General features: G+C 37.6%; 1 protein-coding gene across 2 annotated transcripts in view; it reads left to right on the plus strand.

Moving 5' to 3' along the window:
* Positions 1-14,729, plus strand: part of LOC135706940 (homeobox protein Nkx-2.1) — a 122,009-nt gene that overhangs the window by 16,645 nt on the left and 90,635 nt on the right. The gene's annotated exons all lie outside the window — the stretch shown is intronic.

Below are 14,729 nucleotides of genomic sequence, written 5' to 3' on the forward strand. Positions count from 1 at the left end.
TTCGGCAGAATGCGAAGAATATCAATATCACACATCTATTTCTGGCCAGCAACGCAAAGCAAAGCCCGGTAGTCACCCCACAAAAAACGGATAGAATGGTGCTGCTGAGCTCATGTTTTGCGACGAGGCGAGCGGTGGTTGAACGTGAATTGAATGGTGCTGAAATTGGAGATTTTTATTACAAATACCAGATAATTGTCTGTGTACGGTTCTCGAGTGTAAACAGCAACCACCAGACTCAGATCTAAAACTATTTCGATAAAACCAAAGGCGGCTATGGCGGTCTAGTAGTCGAAACAAAAGAAGTTGAACGGGAATCTGATTTGGGCTGGAGATTGCTACTTAAGCACAACAATACGAGAAACATAACGAATAAAGGAAAAAAGTATCCGATTACCATACACGCACAAAGCAGAATGCTATTAAGAAGTCAAATTTAAGTTAATTTCGAGCAAACAGAAAGTCCTGGAAGAATGTTGGCAGGCACATTGAAGGAGAGGGATATTTGATACGCATTGGCTGAGGATATGGAAAGAAGTGAAAGTTCTTTCTGGTTGAAACGGAATATGTTTTGTGTGGTACTGTTGAAGTGATTTGAATTGGCCACAACGGGAGTTGTCGGAGGCAGCGTCGGGAAAGAAATCGGAGAACGTGTGAATAGTTGTGTAAACATACTTAATTGAGCCACTTGGAAGGTGACGAACGAGTTATTTTGCCTTCCTGTTATTGTCATCTGCTTGATGGTGGCCTTTTTTCTGTTTGTTCCTGAACTCCCATTGATCGGGTGTTCTTAAAAATGTTGGCAGTATTAAATAGATATTATTTTAAAATACCTAAATCTGCCGTATATCTGTTGAGTGCATCTCTAACATTGTGGTTCTCTGGTTCTGTCCAAACATCTACTTCTTACGGCAGCTCTGACAAATCTAAATTTAATTTTAAATTTAGTCCATTAACAACTAAATTTAAAAATAAATTTAGATTTATTATTATTATTTTTTATAGACCGCATTTTTAATTCAATTTCAAGCTAGACAAATGGAACTCGTTCTTATGGTTTTAAAACATTTCCTTAGTTGTTAATGGTAGACTTCCTAAGCTTGTAACCATTCTTACATTCGTGTATCTTGTGGTACGCAGTTTTAATCTAAAAAAATCCTTGACCGATTTCGATAACATTTTTATTAACTAATCTAAGTTGAGATGTATAGGATAATCTTGCTGAAAAATTTATTCAACTATTGTAATAAGTGACTAAACCACCCATATCGTTAAGCCTAACTAAATCAGTCACATTATTTCGAAATGGTGTTATAGTCGAAGTCGGAAGGAATTTGACGAACGAAGAGTCGTAGCTGGTGAAATTATTACGAATCTGACTCCGACTCCTAGGTTATAAGCTCGAGTTTAGAATAATTTAAGATCTTCATTTTATGAGCTAAATTATGAAATTCTATTCAGCACATCGCAACTTCTTTACTCTTGGAACAACTGGCATGAGAAATGGTTATACATTCTTATGAAAACTATTTAATTTACTGCTACTACTATATTCAGGCTAAGGACGTGGTGTTTTGTGTTGTACGAAGAAGTAGTCTCCATTCTACTTGATCCATAGCTGCAATTAGCCAGCCATGCCATCTGCGAAGGATTCACAGCTCGCCTTCCACCTAGTCGATCCACCTAGTCACTATCAGGATCCATTTTCACTGGACTCGGAGGTGAACCACCGTCTGGCTGAAAATCTCCTTAATAAAAAAAAACCAACCAACCAACCATTTTATGGGTCGTTCTCCGACATACTTACGTCGTGCTAAGCCCATTGTAGCCACCTGATTTTTGCGGGGTGGACAATGCTCCCGATGCTTGTGGTTCATTTGCCTACTCCACGTTCCGTCTTCCATCTGCACTCCACCGTAGTTCTTACGCAACACCTTTCGTTCGAAAACACCAATATTTGATCCTCCATGTTGATCCTCCACGAGCATAGTGAGAAGAGAATTGTGCTGGCCGATAGGCCGCGACTTTATATATTTGTTGGAACTCCGTTCATAGTGACTATGTGACTACTACTAGGTTTCATATAGGAAGCTTGTTTAAATATAGTAAGTTGAGTTTTTGAAGCGTTGGGAGAAATCTTCCATTTTTGTAAATAAGAAGAGAAAATATCTAAACTTGTATACAGTCTGCTGCAAATAACACGACGACTTCTTCATTTAGCGGAAATGCCTGTGTCATCAGCGAACAAAGATTTGTGGCAGCCCTGAGGCAAATCAGGGGGGTCCGAAGTGAAAATGTTATACAATATTGGCCCAAGAATGCTACCCTGAGGAATTCCTGCTCTAACATGTAGTCGTTCAGATTTGTTATTTTGATAATTTACCTGCAGAGTTCTGTCAGTTAAAAAATGTTGAACTAATTCCATAATATAGAGTGGAAAACTAAACTTTTTCAATATAGCAATCAAACCTTCATGTCAAACACTGTCGAATGCTTTTTCTATGTCTAGAAGAGCAGCTCCAGTTGAGCAGCCTTCAGATTTGTTTGAACGAATCAAATTGGTAACTCTTAAGAATTGATGAGTAGTTGAATGTCCATGGCGAAATCCAAACTGATCGTCTACGAAAATTGAGTTCGTATTGATGTGAAGCATCATTCTATTTAAAATTATCTTTTCAAAAAGTTTACTTATTGACAAAAGTAAACTTATTGTATGGTAGCTAGAAGCTTCAGCTGGATTTTTATCCGGCTTCAAAAATGGAACAACTTTTGCATTTTTCTATTTATCAGGAAAGTATGCCAAATGGAAACATCTGTTAAATAATTTTACCAAGAAAGACAAGGTACTCTCTGGGAGTTTTTTGATGAGGATATAGAAAATTCCATCATCACCTGGAGCTTTCATATTTTGATTTTGTTTAGTAATAGATTCGTCCAAATCAGCCCCTCTGAATCATCAACAAATATTTTCCCGAGAGAAAATATTCATATAATCCCGAGTAACCTGATTCTCATAGGACTAGTAAGACCCAAACTGAAATTATGGGAAATTTTACCACCTTCTTTAAGCACTCGAATAGGCGTTTAGGTTTGGAACTCGGGTCTAATTTCGAAACATTTTTTTTTAAATTTTTATTCCTCAGGGCAGAGAATCGCTTTTGAATTTGTTTTTGCAAATCTCGCCAGATAACTTTCATGGCAGGATTGCGTGTTGTTTGATATTGCCTTCTACGGACATTTTTCAGACGGACCAAGAGCTGAAGATCATCGTCTATTATAATTGAATCTTGAATCGCATCTTTTTAACCTCGCATTTTGGTACTGAGGCAGCTCTTGCTTCAACTATAGAAGTAGTCAGAGATTCAAGCGCATAATTACCATCATATTTGGTTTGCAAAGAAATGTTTGGATCGAAGTTATGTTCCATAAATGTTCGATATTGCTCCCAATCAGCTCTATGATAATTGAAAGTAGAGCTGTTGGGATTACGGGAAGGTGATCAGAACTGAAATCAGCACGGGTAAACAATTGGCTACAAAGTTTCATGAATCACTTAAGATCAAATCGATAGTTGACGGATTTCTTGCTGAAGAAAAGCATATTGGGCTATTTGGATATTGAATAGTGTAAGAACCTGCAAAACAATGATCATACAGAATATTACCATTGGAATTACTATTATTCCATGAGCATTATTCGTTTGCACTATTTGCTCATCATATTTTTCAGGTTTTCGATGCCATTAGATTACAAGTTTAAGATATACAATCGCTGTTCTAACGAACACGCTAAAAGTAACTAAGTTCCCCCAAAATTTAAAGCAACACAAATGTGAAAACCTACAACAATCAAATTCTTCAAAGAAGATGAACAGCAAATAAACTAAATCGCTTGAAATTGAAAGTAGATCGTCATTTTAATACTTTTATTACAAAGAAGAACTTTCAGGCAAAATACTGAAAAAAAATCTAATCTAATCTAACACCAACACAGCCAGTTCATGAAAGCATCCTGGAAAATGATAGATATACCTCCATCCTTTTTCTTGTCTATTTGGCATATTTTATACATCAGAGATGCGCAAAATATATCAAAACGGTCAGGCCTACTGTGCAGCATTTAAGGGGCAAGATGATTCAGAAACATCGGGCCTGTTTAAATCAAAGATTTAAACACGATGCTTCAGAATCCAATAAATGGATGAAACGTGGACATCTCGTACCGTAAGTTCCGTTGTTATAAATGATTGGTCGTTGGGAGCATCTAATCTAAAAAAAGTTAAATTATGCTCCATTTTCCTCGAGTGGTTGGGACATTAGCACTAGCTCTTGTCTTAGCCCTATATGGCTTATGGTTATAGCGCCATTATTCGCTTTCTGAAAAGAAAATGTGTATAAACTTAAAAAACGGGTCTCTTATCAATCTACATGAAACTCACGCTTAAACTCACAATCACTCGCAAACTTTTCCTTTTGTGTGTCTATATTTACCGTAACTAGGGATAGGAAAGGAAACGTTGATGTAGTACTTACTCAACGAGAGGCCACCGAATTAGTGACACCCTCATAAGTACTACGGAGTTAGGGACGTTAGGGTACGGTATTATATCAGGATACGCCTCAACCAGGCGATACAACCTAAAGCGTATGATTGTTTTTTTTTTATATGAATATGATTGTTTTTTTTTTAGGAATTTGATAATAAACCCACGATCTTATGCACAGTAAGCAAACGCAGCAGCCGCTAAGCTAGCCGAGTTCCTCAATTTGTTTTCTTAGTACTTTATTAGTGAAATTTATATGGAGCATAATTTTACGAGCTAAATAAATAAAAAGGAAGGATCTCACCCGAATAATGAAGCTCCGGAATAAAGTTCAGAAAAGTTTCTTGGATCTTGATTTTGGAAAACCGCTACTCGTTGCCAGCCCTCGGAAAGAGATGCATGCGTTGTGATTATCAGACCTGTGCTTTCTCTACTGATCTCTCCATGCTTCTGAATAAGGATAGCCTAAAAGCAAACAAGAAGCGCTCATTTCCTCTCACACTCGACTTCGTATGCTTTTTCTGCTGGAGAGATGCGAGGCAAGTGTGTGCGTCGTTCTACCATGTTATACATAAAAATCAAGGCAAATGCTTGCTTGTGTAGGTGAAAGCACAGACAGAATGTGCGATGCTCATGAACAGATGATGATAGGAAATGGAACTAACATTCATTGTAATAGATTTTTTGGTTTGCGTGTAGAATCCCGATGAAATTCATTGAGTAAAACCCTGGTTGGAACATTTTAACGCAACATCCGAAGAAGTAATATACCTCATGTTACCGGTTTACAGGGAACTCCTACCAACGTACATAGGTGGCAAATAATATTGCCCTAATATTGGCAAAAGCTGACACAGGGGTGGATGATTTGCTTTCTTTTCTGAAACAAATCTCTCTTTCGGGTTTTTTTTTCGCGTGGGACAATCTCCACACTGAGAAGTTATCAATATTCCGATCACATACAAGCGATTTGCGATTGTAAGCTGATTTGGGACTGATGTTTGTATGTTGTAATATTTGCTTACTTCGCAGTTGTGGGTCACCCTCTGCACTGTTTATTCAGAATATAGATTGATATGAATCCATTACATTGGAATTGCTTATGTTTGCAGTTCTTCCATCCTAATTTAAAGAATGTCTTAAATGCCAAAATAACATTGAATGTACCAAATGCCAAACGAAAAAATGTCTATAAAACACCGAATAACCGTAACCATTTTTATCAGGGAGATACGAATCAGCTAACAGCTGAAAGTCTCTATAATAAAGAAATCAAATCAATCAATCATCAGGGGACTGATCAGTGAAAGATGAGGATACGTCTCATTTTACCTAAAATACGACTATTTTTCCACGCAGTTCAACTATTTTTTTTCCTCTGTTCGGGACATAAACCACTGCATGTTGTATTACTCACTATTGAGAGATGATGAAGTAGTCGGTTTTGATACAGTTTTCATTCATGCCCTCATCGCAAGGAATCGATTCTAATTGAAAAGTCCCGCTATTTATACCCTTCACTCCGGAACACCCTCCAAAGGCACGCCCCTTTGTCAGTCAAATTGGATTCCTTAGCAACAAAATTAAGCAATGAAACCGATAATGAACATGCATCAGAACCCTAACCACCTCAATCTAGGGAACAACGAATACAAGATTAGGAATCACATAGATGAAGACTATAACTAACTCATTTTTTCCTTGTTTCAAGATCATCTTCGGTCCAGGCAACCCGAGGACTAAGATTTGTTCCTTTGATTACTGAAAAATCCTGTTCCCCTAGTTTGAAGTAGTCAGGACTAGGAATCGGTGGTAGATCTTACATCCCGTAACGTACCACGAAAAGGCGATAGTTGTAATGAACGTAATGAAAGTACTCAAATACTGAAATTTATCTTGACGCACTTTATTTGCTAAAGTACGACTGTAATAAAATGGACTTAAAAGTAGCAGGGTGTATTGAAAGTAATAAAAGTTGTAATTAATAGAATTAATTCAATTATAGTGTAAGTGCACCTGTATGGCCATAGATTGCGAATTTGGCCAAACCTCAGCAAAACGATTGAATCAGAATATTCGTACGTTTTGTGGGCGATATGTATGTGTACCCCAATGAATATGATTTGAATCAACAATCTTTAACAGAACTCAAGTCCTCAAACTTGTAAAAAACGTTAAATATCGCCAAAACATGGTCAAAATAGGAGCATGGCCAATATAGATGCGTTTCCCCTGCCTCTTGTCTGAATCCGAATAGACCTGGTACGAGAAACGGCAGAAATATTCGGTGGATCTGGCTGGTGTTGTTAGTTTCTGTGAGTAAGATAGCGTTTGCCACAAATCTTCGATTGAAGTGGTTGTTCACAAAATCAGATACGTCGATTTAAATAGTTACGCTTGAGTTAAATTATTGGATTAATTCAATGGAATTAAATAATTGTGATATTTTTTATTTCAGATGTTTAAAAACTCTGCCTTGAAGTTTAAGTAAGGGAGAGTTTACTGTATTAGGAAATGTCCTGGGATATAATCCACGATCTTCTGCTGAGAGTGCAGAAATGGTTGCTCTTAGGACACCGAGCTCCTTTCTCATCAAAACCACTACGAACGACGAGCTATTCAAATGAAATCGATTTCAAAAATCATGTGGTCGTACATATGGTAAGCAGGTGGTCGGAATTAGAAAGCGAAGCAAAAAATAATCAATTTGAGAAATCGATGCGACCCTCGCTACAATGTGAAGGAACCTTGGATTGAACTTACGATCTTCTTTACATCAAGTAAAAACGGTCGCCATTAGGCCTTCGAGTTTTTTATGTATCAGAAAAGAAAAAAATGCAAAAGTGAACTTGACCTCTTCCGATTTCGACCAAATTTGGAGAAAAAGTTATTTTAGTCCTAATTTTTAAAATCCATATTTTTGGGCCGACCGATCAGAGGAGCATTTTCACATTTTCGTGATTTTCAAGAAAGCACTACTTTCTTTTATACATATCTCCGGAAACAATGAGGCTACAGATAGCATTCGGTATAAGTAAAAGAATTAGTCAAAAATTCTAAATATTTATCTATTATGTCTACAGTGTTGCCAAATTATTTAATACACATTTTAAATCATCAAAAGTAAAACGGATAAAGATTTTTTTCTTTTTTACCCTTTCTTATTAATACATGAAAATATTAAGAAATTTTTCCTGAAAACATCGTCATAGCACAATCAGCATTTCCATTATTTATGATTGCTAAAGGGTGTCCACAGTTAAATTGCATATCTTAAAAAAAAACTGTAACATTTTGCTCTTTGGGTTAATTTTAATGAAATTTTGGGTTAGATGGCCTCAGCGTGTATTGTTTACACTGCGTGAGTTTCATTGTGAAATTTCTAGTAGTTTTGAGAATAGAGTCGAAGGAACAGTGCGTGCGCGAGAAAATTTTACACACTCACCTCCACAACCCCATCTATCGCACCGAGCCATCGCAAAGATGTTGGGGATCCAACAACCTACACGGTAAAAAAACATCATGTTCATGTAAAGTGATTTGCTGTTGAATTTGTGCAAATCCCTTGGAAGCACGATGAAATCAACAGCAAATCACTTAATTTTAGATTGTATTGCACATCGTTGTTAATGTGCTGTGCTTTGAACTCGAAATGTCAAGTCTACTGATATTAAAAATCCATAAATTTAACTTTAACTAATTATCCTTGGATTTCATGTTTGCTGAAGAGACGAACCAGCCAACGGCTGAAAGTCTTTATAATAAAGAAATCAATCAATTAATGTTTGCTGTGCATGGATTTAAATAATATATTGCCTTGTTCATACTGCAAGCCTTGTTATATGTTATTCAGAATATGACTACCCAGATCACGTGTCCAAGTGATATTGAACAACATTACAAGGCTTGTAGTAGAAGTAAAATTGAGCAATCAATTTGATAAGTTTGACAATGTTTCGCAATAGAACTTATCTGAATAATACACTATTATTTATTGAATACAGCAACAATTTCGTAATACTCGCGCTCTAGAATGTAAAATTATTTCGGGTGGAATTGGATAATTATCGCTTTCTTGCTCTTAATTATTTTGTTGTTGACTTGCCATCTTCGCGAGTAATGTTTGGCATAAGCGTTTTTGACATTTGCTTCCAAAAATCAAAACTAATCAAATACAATGGATGAAAACAGTGGTGCCAATTCAAATGATAATCATTTTGATATAAAGGTGTTATACAGTACATGTTTTTCCACGACAAATCACTTTGTTTCAAAACGCGAATCACTTGAAAATCAATGATAAATCACTTTGATTCGTACTGCCGCATGACAGACTGAGTCAAGTGCGAGAGTATTTGGATGAGTTGGGACAATTTTTCACCGTGTACTGTTTCTCCACACTGCTGTATCATGGACGATGAAACATACGTAAAAGTGGACTTCAAACCAATTCCGGGAAACCAGTATGTGACTGAGAGAGACAAGTTCGATGTTTCAGACTCGGTTTCAGAGTCCCTCAGGAAATAGCAAGTGTCGAAATTCCCCAAGAAATTCACGAAAGATACTGGGCTATAATGAAGAACGAACTCCGTAAACATCCTAAAGTTGTCGCTACGGAGCAGGAAATGCTGAAATCATGGTTAAAAGCAGGAAAAAATATCGATGCAACCGTTATATAAAACCTTGTGGGTGGAATTAAGAAGAAAGTTCGGGCATTTGGTGAAATAAAGATACGTAAACCAAGCCTACATATAGTTTTAGATTCCCTGAAAATTTCATGACAATCGGTTTGGAGACTTATTTTCGGCGAGTACTTCTAAGTGATGCAATTTAACTGTGGATTAGTTGTGGATAAATTTGTAGAATTTCGATAAGTAGTTCTAAACTATAAAATCGTGAAACCCAGAATTTTGTCAGTTGAAAGTTCGGTAAAAAATACCCGAAGTTTGTGACATTACCTAAGCGTAAGTTATCGTTCCATCAAGCGTATCGATTTCCCTAAATCAAATCAAACCGGTCGTCCATTAAATGCCCGCAACAATTTCGACCCTAACGTCCAGAAGTTCATTATGATTCCAACGCTCAATCGAATTTTTATTGTTTCTTTTCCCTGGAAACAAGTCTCCTTCGGGGCAATTTTCCGTAACCACATCAACACCCTGCCGGCATTTCCCCCTCGCAGCATAGCTACCAACCGATAATGATGCGATGATCGTCCTCACACATAATTTAATCTTGGCAATGATATTAACATCAGCAACAACAAAGGACCAGTTTCCAAAAAGAAAGAGGGAGGGAGGGAGCCGAATTGATACAAATCTTGCACCACTCCAAACTGTGCGTTTGAGGCGTCCTTCGGTTCCGGTCGCAGTTTTTTGTGCATGCTATAGACAAGGGTAATCGGAGACCATTCGTTGCAGGGAAAATGAGGGTTCCGGTGACGATGTTTATATGGAGGAAGCAGCGCCGCATAAAGTGATAGAAATAATATTATTCCAATATAATAATTCAGTAGGCTGTTTTTAAACACCCGTGTTTTCACGGTTGAGAGCGCGAAACTTCCCTGAGGCGCTTGTTTCGCCGCCACCGCCGCCGCAAGAGGGCTCTGATTGGTGTTGTTTGTATACAACAGCTTGCCGAGTGTTTGCAATGACGACGAGCGACCCCTAGGCGCTAAGAGCTAACATAACCAATTTGTAAAGATAATAATCCGATAAATGCAGGTTTGCAAAAAGGTGGCAACCTTCGGGTTCGTTGTGTTGGTAACGGCCTCTATCTTTGATCGATCGAGATTGATTGAAGCCTTGAGACAAGAGCAGTGTAGCAGAAATTGACCGACCAGGTAGACTGGCACCCCAGCAACTGTCAAAACACGTGCAAAGCTTTCTTTGGGAGTTTTTCGAAGAATTTCAACTCTTTATTCCGTTCGAAAAGATCGTTCTGTTGTTGGGTTGCTTTTTGTATGAGTTAATATGCGACGGTTGTTTATTCGAAAAACACCGGAGCTCTGAGAAGCGAGAAACATAGCAGAGATGAAGAGAAAAAAGATCTCGTAATCAAAACAATACCCCGAGAGATATTTTATTCATATTCACACACATAATCATCCTCACGTTCGAGACATCATCACATCGGCCGTCGTCGTAGCTTGATGGACAATTGTTTATCTTTCAAAATCAGAAAACAGAAATAACACTGAACTGAAGGTTGAGGCAAAAGCCTGTTCGCCGTCGTCCCCATCAGCTGAGTATTGTGGCGGCGGGTTGAGGAGGTCGGACAAGTCCGGCTGCACAGGCCAGGTAAAGCTTGAAATAATAAGACAAATGCAGCAACAACAAAGGAATTCCTTGGTTCGGTGGAACGAGGAAAACATCTACTCCGAGCCAGTCAGGTTGGATGTATGGTGGACAAACGAAAGATTGCAAGATGAGTTCAGCAGCGAAACGCAGCAGCACTCAGAGATGATTTTGAATGAAGTTATGGCAATTGTTACAGGTGCTCTGTGGCACTGCCGTTATGACGGTTAGTAATCATTTAATTCAAATTAGATACTTTAATAATATTGATTTAACAACGAGTAAAATGAACAGGACATACCTGGAAACAACACAGAGACTCCAGGTGGGTCACAATAAACACGATTTCTTATGGCAGCAGAACTTTTGTGTCACCACATGGTAAGACATGACAATAAATCTTTTACTTCAAACAAGTAAAGGATATGGTTTTCATTGAGATTGGTGTTGTCGTGCAAAATTTTCATGACATTCAGGTACATGTTAGGAATTAACATAAATATCGTTAAGCTGTAGGATTGCAGTTCTTAAACTTTTGTTGATTGAACACAGATGATGTAAGGGCAAAATGGCTATGAAATACCAAACATTTAAGGCATTCTAAAATAGTAAAATACGATAAATTGCGCTAAAACGCCAAATCAGTCCAAAGGCGGTGCTAAGTGTGTGAAAACAGTCTGAAAATACTATAACAGGTATCGAAAAACATGAGTAGTATCAATACGACATAAATGATTATAAGCTAAAAATAATTTCATATGAATATGATAACATATGGAATATACCTTGTTTGGACAATTCGCTGAATGACGAATTAATAGTCTTCTTTCCTTTATTTAACGTCGGTCTCTGTTCCGCAATCTAGTGCCAATCACCGACGGACATCGATTGCCATCCATTGACGGCAATCGAATGTGCAGGAAGGCAGCTTCCACACCTGCGTAGGATATCGCACCCATTCAACACACATGGGCCGGGCCCAACGGCTTTACTTCCCTTCCGAAGGAAGACGTGACCAGAGATTTTTATGCCTCAGAAAAATCCCACCGACCTCGGCTGAGAGACGAATTAATAGCATAGAGGTAACTCTAAGACTAGAAGGTCCCGAAATAACGTGCTCAACTTTTTGGCTCAGCTCTGGTACTCTCTTCGGTCCCAAGCTAATCGATTCACCCCTCGAAACATAGGAAAAAAAACAATAACCCCTAATTTTATCTGTAAAACTTTCATAGCGAATCAAAACAAACATTGCGTAGTACTAGAATTTCGACTAGAATAGGGTACGTTAATCGTTTGCTTGGGACCAATAGGCTACTTAAGTGGTGAGCCAATTTAAAATCGTTAGTTTCGTATTGATTGTTGTTAATAGTACCATGCGGTTTTTTTTTATCTGTGCATAAAACTCACCACTCCTATTTCACTAAGATTTATTCCACTGTACATGTAGAATAACGACTATGATTGAGGTGAATTGTCACATACACCATTACACAATAACGTGTTAAAACATTTCAGTACACGGTTAGAAAAAAGTACCCAAAATTAAGTTCTTTTCACTCATCTCGGCACTATAGTGCAGGAACGCAAAAGTAGGTAAAGCGGGTTAAAATAAATTTCATTTACTTGTGTGCAATTCGTATGGAATTTTCCACTGGCTTTTTAACCAAAAGTAAGTTAGTTGTACCCAAAAGTAGGTAAATATGATTATACTCAACGTTGGGTTCCCACACTTTACTACCCCTGTTGGGTGGTTTTGCTCCTCCGTTTTTGACAACATTAGAAGGAGAAAAGGAGACAAACTAGTCAAAAGTAGGTAAAAGTGAAGTTTCCGTTGGGTACTTTTTTCTTACCGTGTATGTTAGTAACGCACCAAACGATACTCGGAATCAGCACTTAGTAACGGTTTTTGTTTTGTTCATAATTGATGTCCGTAGCGGAAAACATATTCTTCACATTCTTGTGTTTACTTGTCTCCAATAATTGAAAATGAAATCAAAAGTTCATCGGAAACGGGGCAAAAAAGCAGCTAAGAGGTATGCACTAATTCATCATTGTGTTCATTATAATTTTATGACTGAATTTAAAAAAGCCGTATCAGTTGTTGTAAACGATGTTTGCAATTTGATTATTCGATTCTTCGCACGCAGCGTAAATAATTACGTTTTTTGGTAAACTCAGGTAATTATGACAGATTCTGACGCAGCACGGTATACTCTATAGAAGGTGAGATATTCCGGTAGATGTCATTTGAATGGTGACGTCGTTCTTATCTTTTGCGTAAGCAAACGAAAATATGAACCAAGTCGATATTTTTAATTTAATCTTTCAGGCATAACATTTGATAACGGCACAAAAGCATTTGTAAACAAACTTTGTAAGGCCCTTTACACGCGAACCAAAGTACGCCCACGTAAACCAACAACATTATCGGATAGGGGCAACTATCACCTTTCCGATAGTGGCATTGGTTTGCGTGGGCGTACTTTGGTTCGCTTGTAAAGGGCCTTAGAAATTGTGTTTACAAATGCTTTTGTGCCGTTATCAAATGTTATGCCTGATTTTAAGAATGAGAGCCTTTTACTGAACATAATGAAGTGATGTTATGTGTCTGAAACGTATTTTCACTGTGAATTGCACCTTCAATCTACTGAAAGATAACAATGAGGTCATTTTTCGACATTTTAACTTGATGTTTACACCCAAGAGAATATTACTTTGATTATGTAAACCATTCTGACGCAGCAGGTTTATTTCTTTTTTCATTCGTTTTGTTTTCAAAGATCAAAATGTCATGATTACCTGTATTGCTTAAAAATTTCATTACGCTATTTAGAGATACGGGATTAAATAGAGTCAATGCTCCTTATTTGGGCCTATGAAAAATCACAAGAATTATCATCAAATCTGAGTTTTAGCGATAGGCCCAAGTTACCCTAATAAAAATTCGTCAAACCACAATAAATAGGGACATTTTGTGTTACAGGTATACCTCGATATAACGTAACTGTCACTTTTGACTTCCATCGCAGATTTCTCGCAAACGATCATTCAAACAAGCAAAGTAATAACACCATCGGACAAATGAGATAATCACTCATCTATTGATAATAATTATGTGTATGATTCAATTGTTATTAGGGAGATATTGACGATGGAAGTCAAAAGTGATAGTTACGTTTTATCGAGGTATACCTGTATTCAAATTTTACGCACTTTTTGGGCTTTTAACCCAAAATCTACCGATTTTTTACCGTGTATATTTTCCTGAAATGATCATATTTTCCAAACATCATACGTGGCTTTGATTAGAGGTGACGTTTTCGTGTTATTATTTTTTAAAAAATGTCAACAACGCCATTTTGAAAAGTTTTGCATGATCCAAAATGGTCAAAGTTCAGATCATAAAGGCCCACCCACATTAGATCCGTTTGCGTTGCGTTGACGTAAATTTGACAGTTAGACAATAGATTTAGCTGTCACTTTGCCGCAACGCTTCCGATCCGGATCTAATGTGCGTGGGCCTTAAGCGAACGATGACCCGCGTTTACTCAAAAACAATTAAACAATTTTGCTTATGTCTGGAGGTCAGGAGGCGTGTTGCTTCTGCTAGCATGTCAAAACATCATGCCAACGGTCGCCTCACGCCACACGGCATCGAGATAATTTTTAGACATATGGGAAATGGCTCTAATGTTGGTCTATGGATCTAAGATTGGGCCCATCGCTAAAAATCTGCAATTTATCAATTTTATGTAGATGAACGCGTCATTGGGACGGTACCAATGGGTATTTTTGGTCGCTGTTGAAAATTTAGTCGATTTCTGAATTTAAATATGGGCTCAAATTAGGGGTATTTAGGCCGACATTACATCCATTTCCACGTGGCCGCC

Source organism: Ochlerotatus camptorhynchus, unplaced genomic scaffold (genome assembly GCF_037179485.1).
Source record: "Ochlerotatus camptorhynchus isolate MF236.1 unplaced genomic scaffold, CSIRO-AGI_Acam_v1.1 ptg000298l, whole genome shotgun sequence".
NCBI lineage: Eukaryota > Metazoa > Arthropoda > Insecta > Diptera > Culicidae > Ochlerotatus > Ochlerotatus camptorhynchus.